Here is a 16,903-nt window from a genome sequence, read left to right on the forward strand (position 1 = left end):
GTTATAAAATATCCTAATGTAGAGACTCCAGAATGGGCAAGATCAACAGCTCAAGAATGTCATCAAGGGCTTGCCTCCTTTTTGAGTCTATAATGGCGTCTGGGTACATAATGCAGTGAATCACACACTGATATGGAAATATCTGATGAAAGAAAACAGCAACTTCCTGTGTGCTTCATTTATTCATGGAGAATACCTTTCCCCATCAGCTCCCAGGTCTCTCAGAAGATATTCTTTACCTCTCTCCCCCTTTTTCTCCCCTTTTAATGCTTATGTTTTCACCAATCTCTGGGTAAATAAGTAAATGGCATAAGAGATTAAATGAAGCACATCACCTTTCAGTCTCCTGTAGCTATGCAAACACATGGCCAAGTAGTTCAAAGGGTGGTAGAGAATAGAGCAAAGACAGACAATAAATGGAGTGGGTCATTGGTGGTGACAACTGAGTGAAATATCGATAAGACTCAGCCAAAAGGGTCACCTTCCTGTACTGTAGATAGAGTTCCTCTATACTACATGGATGGGAGCAGGAGGCAGGGCAGGGATGCTGGCTGTAGGACAAGCTTCTCTGAATCTCATGGCCCCAGATATCCACTATATGACCTGATATGGGTGAAGCTCAACACAGGTACTTTGAGACACTCCTTTTACCATTTTCACAGGAAGTTTTTACTCTCTTTCTCATCCCTCTCTACTCCTCTGAAAACTCTGGCTACATTCCTGGTAGCTCACGGGTAAAAATCCTAATATCTTCCTTATTTCAAAAATGGGTGAATAAAAGGAAAAAAAGAACAACTTTTCAAGTTTTTTGTTTCCTACATAGAGATTCTTTTCCTTGTATTTATATTAGAATCTTTTGATGCTCTATAAAAATTCCAATGTCCACACTGCACTCCATATTAAACTAGAAACTCCAGGAATGCCAGCATCAGTACTTTTTAAAGCTATCAATGTACATCCAGTGTTCAACCAATGCTAGCCACTGGTGTAGGAGACATAGAGTTTAGACTCTGAAAAGACATTCTGCAAAGGGTCATAGAACAAAATTAGATAGCAATTTGGAAGAGTGAGGAAGATTGAAGATAACTGGGAAAGAATATTGGTTGGTTGACTATCATTTCAACCTTGAAATGCATTTAAATATGGACAGTATTATATATTAGAAGAATATATGTTTGCTAATATTGTTTTATATTAATGATGTTGATAATAACATTGTTATAAAAAGGAAAATTGGATTTTAACTTAAAGAAAATCAAAGAATCTAACCATAAGAAATTGCAAGTGGGATGGTTTGCTTTCATGAAAAATCAACAACTGACTTTCTTCAGATAATAGTCTCAGTTGTTACTGCTTGGCTTCTTATCAATCAATGTTTATTTTTCTTTCTACCTATTTGTAATATTCTACATGGTATGGTAGAGGTGAAAAGAATCAGGGAAACAGTTTATTTTAAGGTGTATTTTATTTTCTTGTGTGCTAATATTGATATATTCTGAGACTACACTATGTGTTCTATTTTTAAGAAGTTAATAAACAAGGTAAATGCACATTTTTCAGAATTTTATGAAAACTTCAGGTGTCAAATTCTGTAAAAACTCTTTGTGGATAACATTGTATTTGTCTTTATTACTTGAAGAAGTAATTAAATTGATTACAGAAGAACAAAGGGACTTGCTTCACAAATACACTGTACATTTGTTTCATTCCTCCTCTGTTTAAATTATTTTGTTCATAGACAACAACATAATAGAGCACCTGACATGAAATTAGGTTCTGAAAATGAATATCACCTAGAAATTATGGACTCCAGGAGATATTCTTCAATGATAATTCTTCCAAAAGGCAATGATGTCTCATTGCATTTTATTGGCAAGATGTGTGCATCATAGTAAATAAGTTTGGAGTCAGATAGAGAGAAAAGCCTATCTATTTTGAATATTCAAGAAGTGCACTACAGAAGATAGCTTTCCAGGGTGAGACATTAAACACAACACTTCTCTGGAAAATATACCTCACCTCCCCTAATAGGAGTAGGTATAGCAGTAGACACAGGCAGTTATGTTTGTGCTATATCAATACTAAGCTCTCAGATATATTCTTTAGAAATGAGGGAGACACAAGGTGAGCAGATCAGATTCTTTTTCAAGAGAGTCTGAAACTAAAGGTGCATAGGTTCAGTATGAGGAGTCATGTTAACAGCAGTACAATGAAATATAGATTTCTGACCCTGCCATTCCAGAACTAACTGGTTCCTACCCTTTCTGAGTCCTGCATTTCAACATTTTATTTTATTTCATGATACACTACAGTATATTTTTGATAAAGTGTTTTCTGTTTGTTTAAAGTAGATTGATGTGGTTTTCTGTGATATGCAACCAAGAGAACCATGACACAGATTTTCAGCGTATTTGAAATCTTCTTGTGTATCCCTTCCATTTTTTAGATTAGTGAACTGAGACTTGAAGAGGTTTAGTCAATTGCACAAAGCTATAAAACTATCTGAAAAGCACATATCTAACTTGAAGTTTGTTAGAATACCCATAATAGTTAATATCTTTATGATATTTTCAACATAATAACTTATGTTGTTAAGGCAAAAGAAATCAATTTGCTTCATGAAAGAACATAAAGTAATAGAGGCAATAATTAGGTACTTATTATGAATTAAATGCACATTATTTAATGCTAAAAATAGAATGCAGACACAAGCCTCTATAAATTCGGAAACTCAGGACAATGTTGTTAAAAGCTTCAGTTTTCTTACTAGTAAATCATGATGAATTTGGAATGTAATTTTAACTCTATAATTTTACTCTATACAGTGTTTTTGTTCCATGTGTAGACTATGAATAGAATTTTAGAAACCAACATTGAACTCCAAGTTGATTTACCAATTAAAACTTGCCTATCGCTGTTTTTAAGTCAAAGTAGTTGTACATTCTATACAAGTGTGTTGACAATTTTCAATTATATATGTGTCTTCTTTTATATATTAAAAGTAATTTTGATAACATCACTTGATTAAAGATCTGAGAGAACTGAGTGATAATGAAAGACATAAAAATCACTCAAGTGGGTTCTAAGCAGTGAAATTAAAATCTAGACATAGTAAGAATCTTTCTTATTTTTATTTCCTTAATGCCATTTTGTTTTCTAATTCATTTCTGAATTGAAGTTCTTTTTTTCAGTGAACTAGTAGTATTCCCTCAGTTTCACCTAACTCTTTAAGTTCTAGCTTCATGGTATGGCCACAGGGAATATTCACTATGAAATCATTACAAGAACTCCAGTTGGTACATCTATTTCCTCAGACTCAAGGAAGTATGTGTACATAAATGTATTTGTGGATACACTTAGATGACAAAGCTCTAAACTAGGTGTTAGGTACACATTCCTTACCATCAAAGAAGTTCAGGATTTAGAAGTAAAAAGGGACATGTACATATAATAAAAGGGGTAGGGAAGGAAAGAGTGGCCGACAGAATGCATATAGAAGAAGCCAACATCACAATCCCAATATGAAGTTTTCTTTATTGTCACTAGTTGGATCAGGTAAATGATTTTGGTTACTTAAAAATATCATAATCATTCTAAACAGATACATGTAATATACGACTTTAGTACTGTCATTCCATAACATAGCAAATCTATACAATAAAACCCTGTAAAATACTTCTTACTTTGTCTAACAATATGGCACTTGTCTCTCTAAGGGCAGAAACACTTGTAATACAATATATATAGGGTTCATTCTCTTCCATGTATTTAAATAGGTACGTATGGATTTTTAATTCAATAACTGATATAAACAAAAAATGAATTAAGAATAAAGTAACTCATAGAATTACAAATATATATGTGTGTATATATGTGTGTGTGTTTGTGTGTATAAAACTAAGCCAACACTTGAGAATTTATAATTACACACACACACACACAATAGCTTAAATTGATTCCGAAATTATTATAGAATGATGATATAGGGGAGTTCCTTTAAAAAACAGCTGTGTTTGAAGCACTTTCGGAATTAAAGAATAAGTGCTTCCAGAACTCTACAATAATTGTGAAAAACAATTTTCTCAGAACTTTGGAAACAACCCAAAAGTTTGCAACGAATCTTGGAGCATTTATTTAAGAAAAGATGATGAATGTCAGTAAGAACATAGCATTTTAACCTGCTCTATTCCCATTTATATATTCTATACTCTGCAGCAGCTTTTAAAACCAACAGTCATAGGAACATGGTGGTGTGGAGACTAGTAGCGAAGCAGCCACAGGATAGAACAGAACAGGTTTGGAGCCTCCCCCATCCCCAAAAAGTTCATTTCAACAAATTTGTTACTCTTTTGTTACTTCCCTGCCTGGAAGCATTCTGAAAATCTCACACCCTTTATTTGACCTGACTCAGAGCTTTCTCTATGTGATCAGCCATATCCTAGGGACATTTATTAGAAAATACCAGTGACAATTGCTTAATAGCATAGTTGCCTAAGGCAGCAATGCTAGGTAGAACTAATAAGGGACCGAACAAAATCTTTAAAAGAAAACCTAAGGAATGAGATGTTCATAGGGAGTTTGAAAAGTTCTGACAAATTGCTAAGAATATTGAAGGCCAAGAACATATGCAGGGGTATGTGAATTCCAAGGAAAAGTGGGAAAGTTGTCTTAATGATCTGGCAGCAGGAAGAAAGAGCAAACCAGAGTCATAAACCTCCTGAAGAAGCATTGGAAGCATGCTTCAACACATACACACACACACAAACACACACACACACACACCCTTGGCAAAGCCTGAGTATTTATTGGTTCAAGTCACTTAAATAAATCTCTCTCTGATGATTTGTTACACACTAAGCTAACTGATCAGAAACTGCTGAGGTTATATGTGAGAAAATGCAGACTTTATAGATTTATTTCAGGAAAATCACTACACAAAAATCAGCAATAATAACAAAACATAGTGTAGAGGTATGAGGAATCTGATTTTTAGAGCTGACATAATACATTATTTTAAATTTCCAGTTCTAAGCCAAAGATTATGAAACACACCAGGAAACTATGGCACATACACAGTAAAAAAAGCCAATAGAGACTTTCCTTGAGCAATCATAGACATTGGATTTATTGGACAAAAGCTTTTAAAAATCTATCATTTATTCAGAAATCTAAACTAAACCAGGTCTACAAACTTAAGAAAAATAGAAGCACGGTAGCTCACCAGGTAGAGAACATAAAGAAACATAAATAATATAAAACCACAGAGGAATTACACAGTTGAAAAGTATAATTGAAATGAGAAAAAAAAAACCATGAGAGTATTTTGTTATGTGTTAAATTGTGCTCCATCATTTATACAATGTTGTTCTGACCCCTAGTACTTCACAATGTGACCCTATTCAGAGAAAGAATATTTAGAGGTTACCAAGTTTAAAAAGTCATTAGGCATAATCCTATCCAACTGATATCTGTGTAGAAGAGTGATATTTGGAGGTAGGGATATACTCATAGAAAAACCCATGAGAACATCAAGGCAGAGAGCAGGATGATATGTCTACAAGCCAAGGAACAGCAAATACTGCCAACAAACCACCAGAAGAGAAGAGAGGCATACAACAGAATTTCCCTAAGAGAGAGAGAGAGAGATAACTGTCACAGTAGAATGCGTAGAGAATAGTGATGGGAGGGGAGGGGAGGGGAGGGAGGATAGGAAGGGCAGCAGAATACAACTGACACTAGGACTGCTGTATGTATGCACATGGATGTATAACCAATGTGATCCTGCAATCTGTACTCGTGGAAAAATGAGAATTCATACCCTATTTGAATCAAATGTATGATATGTCAAGATCATTGTATTGTCTTGAGCAACTAATAAAAAATAAAATAAAATTTTAAAAAAGACCTCTGAAGAAACAATCCACTCTGCTGACATCTTAGTCTCAGGCTTCTAGCCCCTAGAATTGTGAGACAATAAATTATTTAAATCACATAGTTTATGATACTTCCAGCATCCGTCTTAGACTGCAAATACAGGGCTCAAGATCAAATATGAACCAGTGGAAGAAAGATTTAGCTAACTTGTACCTCGGTTAAAACTATCCCATCTGAGAAAAGAAATAAAAAAGAAGAAAAATTAGCAGAACCATAGAGACCTGTATATTGATATTAAATGTACTGATATATATATAGTGGAGTTCAACTAAGAGAGAATAGAAAGGGACAGATGAAATATTTGAATTGTTCTAAACTCCTCAAATTTGATGAGAATCTCTAATCTACACATTCAAGAAGCTTAGTGTACTCCATTTAGGATAAAATAAAAGATATAAACAAGTAGATCCATAGTCATACTGTGGAAAGACAAAGATATAATCATAAAATCACTAAGAGAAAAGGGACTTTGTATAAAAGGGATTCCCAGTAATATTTATCTGCTTATCAACTGTGGAAGCCAAAATGTGATGCTATATTCAAAGTGATTAAAAAAAGACTGTTAACTGTGAATTCTATGCCAGACAAGACTATCCTTCCCAAATAAAAGAAATATCTATATTCCCAGATAAACAAAAACTTTTAGGATTTGTCCCCTGCAGAATGTGCTGGAAAAGTATAAAGGGAGTCCTTAATGCTAATATAAAAGGATCATAGACAGTAACTCAAATCTATATAAATAAAGAGTAAGATGGTAAGTTGAGTACATAGGTAAATAGAAACAGGTAACTGTATTTTAAATTCTTTCATTCTCCTTTTAAGTGACAACTACATGCATAAATAATTATAAAACTGTCTTATTAAACTTGTAATGTATAAAAATAAAATAGGTATGACAATAATTGCACAAAAAAAGGGGGAAATGGAACTATCAAGGAATAAATTTTCATATACTATTAAAATGAATTTACAATATGAAAGAGATTCTCTTAAATTAAGACATCACTAGGAATCACCAGATCAAGAACTAAGTTGATAACTCAAAAATCTCCAGTAAAAGAAGAGAATTAAAATATTTTTCTAAAAATATTTGACAGGCATTAACTGAGAATAGAGGAACAAAAAAGACAAAGAGATAGAAAACTAACAGTAACAGAGCAGATGGAAATCTTATTTTATCAGTAATTATATTAAGTATAAGTTGAATAATTACTCCAATCAAAAGGCACTGATTTGCAGAATAGATAAAAATCATGAAGTCACCATCTACAGTCTATAAGAGATACACTTTAGAAAAATAGTTTGAAAATAATAAGATATAAACATAAGCTGAAAGGAGTAGCTACACTAATAGCAGTAAAAACAGTTGTTAGACAAAAATTATTCTTGGAAACAGGATATTATCCGATAAGTTAATCCATCACAAAGACATAAAAATGCTAAAAATATATGCCTCCAATAACACAACTCTAAAATACAATCAAAGATGACAGGAATCAAGGGTTGTATAGACAACTTAACAATAATTATTGGTGACTCTAACCACTTTCAACAAGAGAGAGACAAACTAGAAGAAAATCAACATTGAAAAACAATACTATAAATCAACTACAGATGATAGATGTTTATAGGACCCTACTAAAAAACCAATAGAATAAACTCAAGAGCATATGGAACATTCTGCTGGACAGGCTGTTAGGCCCAAAAGTAAGTTTTGATAAATTTAAAATAAGTGAAACGATGTCAAGTAGGCTCTCTGAACACAATGGAATTAAATTAGAAATCAATAAGAGAAGAAAAAAATGGTAAATTTACAAATACATGGAAACTAAACAATATGACACTAATTAATACCATGATCGAGAAGAAATCACAAGGTAAATTAGAAAATCTTTTGGAAAAAAATATGAAACAAAATATGCCAAAACTAATGGGATCTAGCAGAATTAGTATTTAGAAGAAAATTTACATGTGTAAATCCTAATATTTTAAAATCCTTAGTTTAATTACCTAATGATTTATTTAAACTACCAGAAAAATAAAAACAAACCAGATCCAAAGCAACAGAAACATGAAAATAATAACTAGAGAAAGAGGGGGAAATAATAAATATATGACAGAAAGGCAATAGAAAATTTGAATAAATAAAAGGTTAGTTCTTCAAAAAGATTAAGAAAATGGACAAAACTTCAGCACTTTAGAAGTTAACAAAGAACAAAGGAAATAGTACTCAAACATTAAAATCAGGAGTGAGAAGGGGTATCATTATTGACTTAACAAAAATAAAATTGTGTAAGAGAATACTATAAACTACTGTATCCCTTAAATTAGATTGTCTAAGTAAAATGAAGAAATATCTAGAAAGTCTCACACCTTCAAGACTAATTCAAGAAGAGAGAAAATTTCAAAAAACCTAATACAATTACATAATGAATTAGTTATGACAAACTACTTACAAAGAATAGCCCATACACATATGGCTTCAGTGGAGAATTTTATCAAATATTTGAAGAAGTATTAACATCAATCCTTCATAAACTCTTCCAATTCCTGTTTTCTCATACTATAAGGACAATATTTCTTTATGCAAAACCAGCAAAGAAATCACAGACAAATAAAACTACAAGCCAATGCCTGCTATCATAAGGGTAAAAATACTGAAGAAAATACTAGCAAACATATCCAGCAATCTATAAGAAGTATTATAGGACATGACTAATTGAGCTTCATTCCAAGAATAAAAGATTAGTTAAATATATGAAAATCAACCTTTTTTATTACACCTTATTGACAGGATAAAGAAAACACATCATCACCCCTGTAGACACAAGAAAACATCGTTTCCCTAAATTTACCACTGTTTAATGGTAAGAGTATTCAACCAACTAGCAATTGAAGGGAAATTTTAAAATCTGAAATGTGTATATGTGAAAAACTCACAGCTAACATCAAGCTTCATGTTAAACAAATGAATGATTGTCTTTTAAGATCAGAAGTAACATATGGATGTTATCTCTCATCACTTAAATGTAACATTGTACTCAAAGCTGTAGTCAGGCAATTAGAAAAGAAAAATAAGTAAGTCACTTTGATTGAGAGGGAAGAAGTTGAAGTATCTCTATTCACAGATGATATAATCTTGTACAAAGAGAAAAGCATAACAAATGAATTCATCAAAGTTTCTGGTATACAATCAGTATACAAAAATTAATTACATTTCTACATAACATGCAACAAAATATCCAAAAATGAAATAACAGAGGGAAGCTCAGGACTCCAGTTTCAAGCATGGTAGGTAGGTATGGAATATCTACACATGATAGTGTTTGTGCCACATTAGCAATTCAACATCTGATTAAACACTGGCAGAAGTTCTGAGCCTTGGATCTATTTGGGCACTATTAATGTATGCTGTTAATTCAAGTGATGATATTGTATTAAAAATGAAAAGAATGAGTATACCTAGAGGAAGAAAGGAAAATATATGAACCCTGGTCCAACAAAACACTGGCTGGTTACATTCAAGAAAACAACAAAATCCAGCTGAATTTCTCCATAATTCTTTGTGAACATTATCTTCTAGGAAACTAAATCCATCTCCTTTCTTTGACTAAAATGTCTAGACAAAGACTCACACGATCAAAACCGACTCAAAAAGAAACAGAACATCTTTCATGAAACTTTTCTTTAAGGATGTTTTCTGTGTTGTGTTTACATTTTAATAATCAGATGTATTTTCAACTCAATGAAAGCTGGATTTTATTTTCTCACATTCATGGTTATAAGAAGAAGAAAAAATAAGTCATCAGTGGGGACTACTAAGATTTTGCATAATATAATTCTTGATGGATTATTAGAATACCTAAAGTGACTTTGTGCTTTTCAGTATAACAAAGAGGGAAGTTTTCTTTTTACCATAGTTTTAAACTTTTTATAGTGGCTAAATGGAAAGACCTGTCTATATAATTTTAGAAATGTAAGAAATTGAATTATGAAACTCTGTAAAGAAAATTTAGGACTAACTCTCTTCGGCCTTTAAATAGGCAATGGTTTCTTAGATATAATACCAAAGACACATGTAACAAAAGTTCAAATAGTTGGACTAAAAAAGTTTTTAAAACTTTAAGCCTCCATGTGAAAGCATAACCCACGGAATGTGATAAAATAATTACAAATCATATATCTGATGAATAATTCATGTCCAGAATATATAAAAATCTCTAACAACTCAATAATAGAAACATAACCCACCTAAAAGTGGGCAGATAATGTGAATAGATAGTCCTCCAAAAATATATGTAAATGGACAAAAATCATATGAAAAGATGGGAAACATCTAATTTTTCTAATGAATGACTAGGTAAATTCATATGAAACCCACAGTGTATACCACACCAAATTTACTCAGGTGACTAGAATAAGAAAGATGTTAAAAAGTGTTGGTAAGAAATGGGAGAAATTGAAACACTTACACATTACTGCTGAGATTCTAAATTGGTATATCTTTTTTGGAAACAGTTTGGCCATTTCTCAAAATGTTGACCATAGAACCCAGCAATTTCATGTCAAGGCATATAACCAATTTCATTGAGAATTAAACATATATTACTACATAGAAACATGTACATGAATGTTCATCACAACATTATTCATTATAGCCAAGATTGTAAATACTTAAAATCCATTAATTGATAATGGATAAGTAGGTGTGGAATATCAATATAATAAAATATTTTTGAGCAATAAAAAATAATGTGTTTAACACATTTGTAAGAAATTAGGTATAATAAATTTTAACTTATATTTAGTAAAACACCTTTTCCTAGTTCAAAGTTTTCTTTGCAGTACTTGTATATTTTTATGGAGAAAATTAAAAAAAAAAAAAAAAANTATATATATATATAGAAATCCATTTCATCAAAATTATCTCATTGAGATTTGTGCTAAAATCACATATTATTTATAAATTAATCAGAAGAGTGCTACCATATATATGCTATTAAATATTTTTATCATCCATCCAAATGAAGGATATCTCTCCATTTAGCCAATGTGAATATTCTATAGAAGAAAGTAAACCTATTTCGTCATTATACTGGAAAACAAGAAAAAGGAAGCAGTTGAGTCAGTGCAAATGTTAAAAATGTTGGACTGAACATTTCAGTAATAATAATCCACATGGATTATTTAATATATGACAGATTCTCAGACGTTGTCAAATAAGTTCAACTCTATATTGTTTAAAGTAATACTATTGAAGTAAAGGTTTAAAGGAAGGGTATAGGTAAATAAATAATAGGAAAATACACAGTAAACTGAATAGGGTTGGCAATAATTACAGATTAAAAATGAGTTTAGAGAGGCTTGACTTGTGACTCAGGTGTAGAGCGCTTGCTTAGCACGTGTGAGGTGGTGGGTTTGATCCTCAGCACCACATAAAAATAAATAAATTCAATAAAGGTATTGTGTATAACTACAATTAAAAGAAATAAATTAAAAAGAAATGAATTTATAACCAGAAGCTGTGTAAAAGAGACACGTTGCTGTCAGTAAAATGTGCTATACATAATAAAAATCAGTCAAAAATTCTTATGTATTAAAAAACAAATCATCAATAAAACATGAAATGAGCATTTGCTGAATAACTCCTCAGTCTTTGAATAGATGGAATTGCATAAAAATAAAACATAAATCTGATATTAAAAATATGTTGAATTTTGTGCACTATAAACCAGGTATAGTGAAATCTTATAATTTTGTGTTGCCTCGGCATCCATTCATGTTGAATATGGCTTTAACTTGCTCATACCAGAAGAAGGGTTTAGTCACGTTGGCACTTTCCAGTTTTCTGCCTCCTCTCAGTTCCTCCATGTAGTCAAACCAGTTGTCTGTCTCCTTGATATCCACCTTCCTACGGGATAGCTAGATAGAGCCTACTTGATTTGTCTCAATGACCCCCACATTCTGCAGGGACTGTGGAAATAGAGTGTAGTAATCACTGCATGACTCTGGGGAACTCAGTACACCTATGAGAACTCCCCACTGCAAACCTGCTTGGGTAATACCATGGACCAAAATAAAGACCTTGACTCCCCTTCCCCCTCATTGCCTCACTCTCTGTATCTCCCCTGTTCCTCTTTCTCATTTCTCTTTTTGTTCTCCACCAGCTCATTGAAGACATGTATCCTGGTAGTCTGTTACCTTTCAGGCGGCCCTGCGAAGTGCACTGCCCTCTAATTCCTGGAATCTGTAAGCAATACCTTGCTTCTGTTGTCTTATGTATGATTGAGTTGCTACCTCTGTGTTTCATCTAATTGACACCCAGTCTTCCTTGGTTGGAGTTCCTTTCCCAGTCAGCTCTCTCTAGACAGTGACTATCTTGGCAGGAATAAGTAATACAGGTCATATAAGAGCTGCAAAGTTTTCTGCCTGTACAAGTACATTTTCTGTTAGGATACCTGGTTACTGGTCCAATACTTAGGAATTAGGCCAGAGGCCAGGATAAAGAAGCATCTGTGAGAGGTGCATTGTAAACATCCATCACCAAAGTCCCTGAAGATCCAGAAGTTCAGGGCTAGAATTTATAGCCACTCTCACACAGACCTCAAGACCAAATTAGAAAATAGCAACAACAACAAAACAAAGTGATGTGTAAACTTTCTGAATGTTGGAAAAATATTATATCGTTAAAATTTAAAATATCCTCCTAATAATGCCAGGCATGGTAGTGTATGTCTTTAATCTCAGCAACTTGGGAGGCTGAGATGAGAGGATCTTAAGTTCAAGACTAGCCTCAGCAACTTAGTGAGACTCTATATCTGAATAAAAAATAAAAAGGGCTGTTGATGTAGCTCAGTAGTAGAGTACCCTTGGGTTCAGTCCCCAGTACCACAAAACAAACAAAAAAACTAATCCAAAGCCCTCCAGACACAAGAATTTAAATCTGCAATTTACAGATAATTCAGAAATTAAGAATAATTAAAACCTAGAAAACCTCATGTTTTTTTATTATAAAATGGCTCAATAAATTATGATATACAGAATGTATATATTATGTATAATAATTAAATATATATTATATATAAAAAGAGTTGCTTTGTAGTGATTTGTTAAAATATGGCATGAGGGAGTGAAAAAACTTGATGCCTGTTAATAAAAAATTAATATAAATCAATAAATGTGTTATGACCTAAATTTTGGAAAATATATATACATATGTGTGTGCAGGGTGTGTGTGTGTGTGTGTGTGTGTGTGTATAAGCAAAGAGTATTGTGGATTGATACCCACCAGATCACAAGTAATGGTGACACTGAAAAGGAAGAAACATTCCAGGAATTTTGTTTTAGAAGCTTCTATATTATTTGCGCTTCTTAAAAATCAAGAATTGCTTTTCCGTTTCTAATTATTAAATAAAAATGATATTAAAGAGAGGGACTAATGAGTATGAGAATGTCAAACTATATAGTAAAAGCTTATTTTCTAGCTCTTAATGTTTTTGGTTATTAAAGAATGAATGGCATTCATTCTTTTTTTTATTTTTTGTTTTTTTTTTTTAAAGACAGAGAATTTTTAATATTTATTTTGTAGTTTTCGGCAGACACAACATCTTTGTTTGTATGTGGTGCTGAGGATTGAACCCGGGCCGCACGCATGCCAGGCGAGCACGCTACCTACCGCTTGAGCCACATCCCCAGCCCCAATGGCATTCATTCTTAAAGAAATTAAATAAGCCTTTTGTACAAGTAGCTAGCGGGAAAGACCCATAACATTTCTAAAAATAGTAAAATACTGAAGGTAAAAAATGCAACTAGAAATAATTATAAAAACATGGTATTAGTCTCCTAACCTTTGCTTTTTTGCTTTATTTTTATTTCAACTCTAAGGCTAAAGCAGAACATATCAATACTCCCTATGATGGATGGGAAATTCAGCAATCTTCCTTTTTTCATTTCTCCTCTATTTCTCAGTTTTCATTTAAATAATATATTTTAAGATCCAGTTTATTATTTATTTTGTTTATATTTTTTATCTTCTCTGTTTTTTCCTTAATACTTTAATCCAATTCCATAAGACATTAGTTGTATGACAATATGACTTAAATTTTTAATTTTTTGTGGTGTTCAAATCTTAAACTATTTTGTTTAAATCATGTCTTTCTTCTAATATCATGGATATTCATGAGTTATTTCTCATTATTATTGATATTTTCATGAATTATTTTGAAAAAAATTCTTTTTAAGAAAAATAAATGGATAGTAAATGTTTAAAACCTCACAAGTCTACTTATGCCATTTCCCCTTATGTGGTAGCTGTTTCCAGAATATGGATATAGGCTGAAAATTGACTCATCTCTGTGCAGATTTATTATGTAGGAAAACAAACAGTATATAAGAAAGTCCCTTTTTTGTGAGGGATACATTTCAAAATCTTCAGTAGATGCTTAAAATTAGAAATCTATACACAATATATTTTTCCTATACATACGTACCTATGATAAAATTTAATTTATACATTAGGCATAGTAAGGATGAACATCAATAAATGAAATATTGCCATGATATATCTGATACCAAGATGTCCACTAAGTGAGTAAAAGGCAGGTATCATATACAGCACGGATACACTGAACAAAGGGCTGATTGATGTCCCTGGTGAGCTGAAGCAAGATGGCATGAAATTTTATCATGTTACTCAGAATGGCGTGCAATTAAAAACTTCTGAATTATTTTTGAAAATTTTCATTTAATGTTTGCAGACTGTGGTTTATCATGATTAACTGAATTCACAGAAAAAGAAACTATGTGTAAATAAGGATTAGTGTACATTTGCTTTTCTTGCTTGTAAGAATTTAAGGGCTTAAGTTCAATTGTAATATACATGTTATATGGGTTATAATAAAACATATCAACATTCTTAAAATAGCACTCAATAGATGTTGGTAATTGAAAATTATTCCTCAAGGAGAAAAATATTTATGATATATTTATGTAAGAAGAAAAAATGGCTCTATCTATCATTTGAACTGTGGTTTACAACAATTTCAGTAAGCCATGGCATGTATCTGGATTAAGACTAATCCAATAAAAGGAAGAGAATATTGAAAAGTAAAATAGCCACTTTCTCATGCTTTTACTCATTACCTATTTATTGAATACCAGCCTGATGTCTGTTATGGTTTGGCTATGAGGTATTCACCCAAAGCACCCTGTTAATGCAAGAATGCTCAGAGGTAAAATGATTAGATTATGAAAGCTGCAATTTATTAAGTGAATTGATTATTCCACTTTTTGTAATAATAATTTGATTGAACTAATTGTGTGTGAACTGCCAACTGGTAGGATGTGGCTGGGAAGGGGGTTCACATTATATCTTGCCGCCTGGTTTCTCTCTCTTTCGGCTTTCTGGCTGCTGTGAGCAGAGCAGCTCTTTCCCCCCATGTACTTCTGCCATGATGCCCTGCCTCACTTGGACCATTCCACTGAGCAATGGAATCAGCTGGCCATGGACTGAAAGTCTGAAACTGTGAGCCCCAAATTAAACTTTTTCTCCTCTAAATTTTTCTTCTCAGGTGATTTGGTCATGGTGACAAAATGCTGACTAACACTGTTTTAGAAACTTATAAATACCATTTCTTCAATTACTGATATTCCTGGGGCTATACCCTTGTAAATGTGAATTATCTTTAATAGAAGAAAAAATATCATTGTGTGTTGGTATCAGAATTCTGTTTGTATCAGAATTTGTTATACATGATGGCAGAATGCAATTCATTTCATATTACACATTTAGAGCAAAAGTTTTCAAGTCACTGATGGTATACAAAGTATTTTCACACCATTCATGTCTTCATACATGTATTTAGGGTAATGATGTCTAACTTGAGGGCCCTCTCTTGATGCATAAATTCGAGAGCTGTTTATAATGCCTCTTTTAATCCATTGGTAAACTGTTATTTCAATGTCTACAACTCTAGCTCAATCAGAAAAAAAAAATAACTGCTAACGTCCCTTGATGGTTCCCTTGTGTTAGATTCTTTACTATTTAAAAATTATTTTTTTAAAATGTTGATATTCCACAATAAGCCAGACCTGTGTGAGACTCTATAGCACCCAGGATTATTAAAGACAATTTCCGTTTATAGAGAACTTAGAGGTGAATAGAGAGACAGCTATTTAATACACAAATAAATATAATTGAGTATAATTTTTAATACACATAAGGAAAAATTATGTAATAGTTTTGAAGAGACAAAAACGATATTATAATGTTGTTCCATTCAAAAATTTTAGTGAGTGGTCTGGGGGTGTAGCTTAGTGGTAGAGTGCCTGCCTGGAACGGGAGGGGTGCTGGGTTTGCTCTCTAGACCTGGAGGAAGAAAAAAAAAGGCTTCCAAAGGAAGAAGTGTTATAATTGCTTAGTTTTTTCATACACATATGCATGTTTCTAATTTACCAACCCCCCCATTACATCTCTCTGATCTCCTGGGTTAAATATGTGCTCTGGCAAATCTGATCCTTTATTGAACCTCAAGTACATTTTGATTTTTCCTGCCTTCAAGTTCTCACCTGCCTTAAACTATATCAAAGACACAGTCAAAATCTTACTTCCTCCAGTAATTCTCTCTGCTTATCTTGGATAAGTCTTGGGAAAGCTTATTTCTTTCAGAATTACAATAGAATAAATTGTGGATTCTGTGGTGATTATATATGCACACACACATGCACTCTCTCTCTCAACACCCACATATATTATCTTCCTCTCCTCGTTAGTATTTAGCACAAAGCTTTGTAGAGAGCAGGTACAGGGACTTAATAAATATTTAATATCTTGACTGACATGTTTTCCCTGATAATTTTTTCTGGACTTGCCATTTCTTTTTGGTGGTCCTGGGGATTGAACTCAGGGCTCACACATGTTATACAGATGCTCTACCACTGAGCTACAGTGTCCCCCACCCTAGTCACATGA

The sequence above is a fragment of the Marmota marmota genome, unplaced genomic scaffold, assembly GCF_001458135.2.
Source record: "Marmota marmota marmota unplaced genomic scaffold, marMar, whole genome shotgun sequence".
Lineage (NCBI taxonomy): Eukaryota > Metazoa > Chordata > Mammalia > Rodentia > Sciuridae > Marmota > Marmota marmota.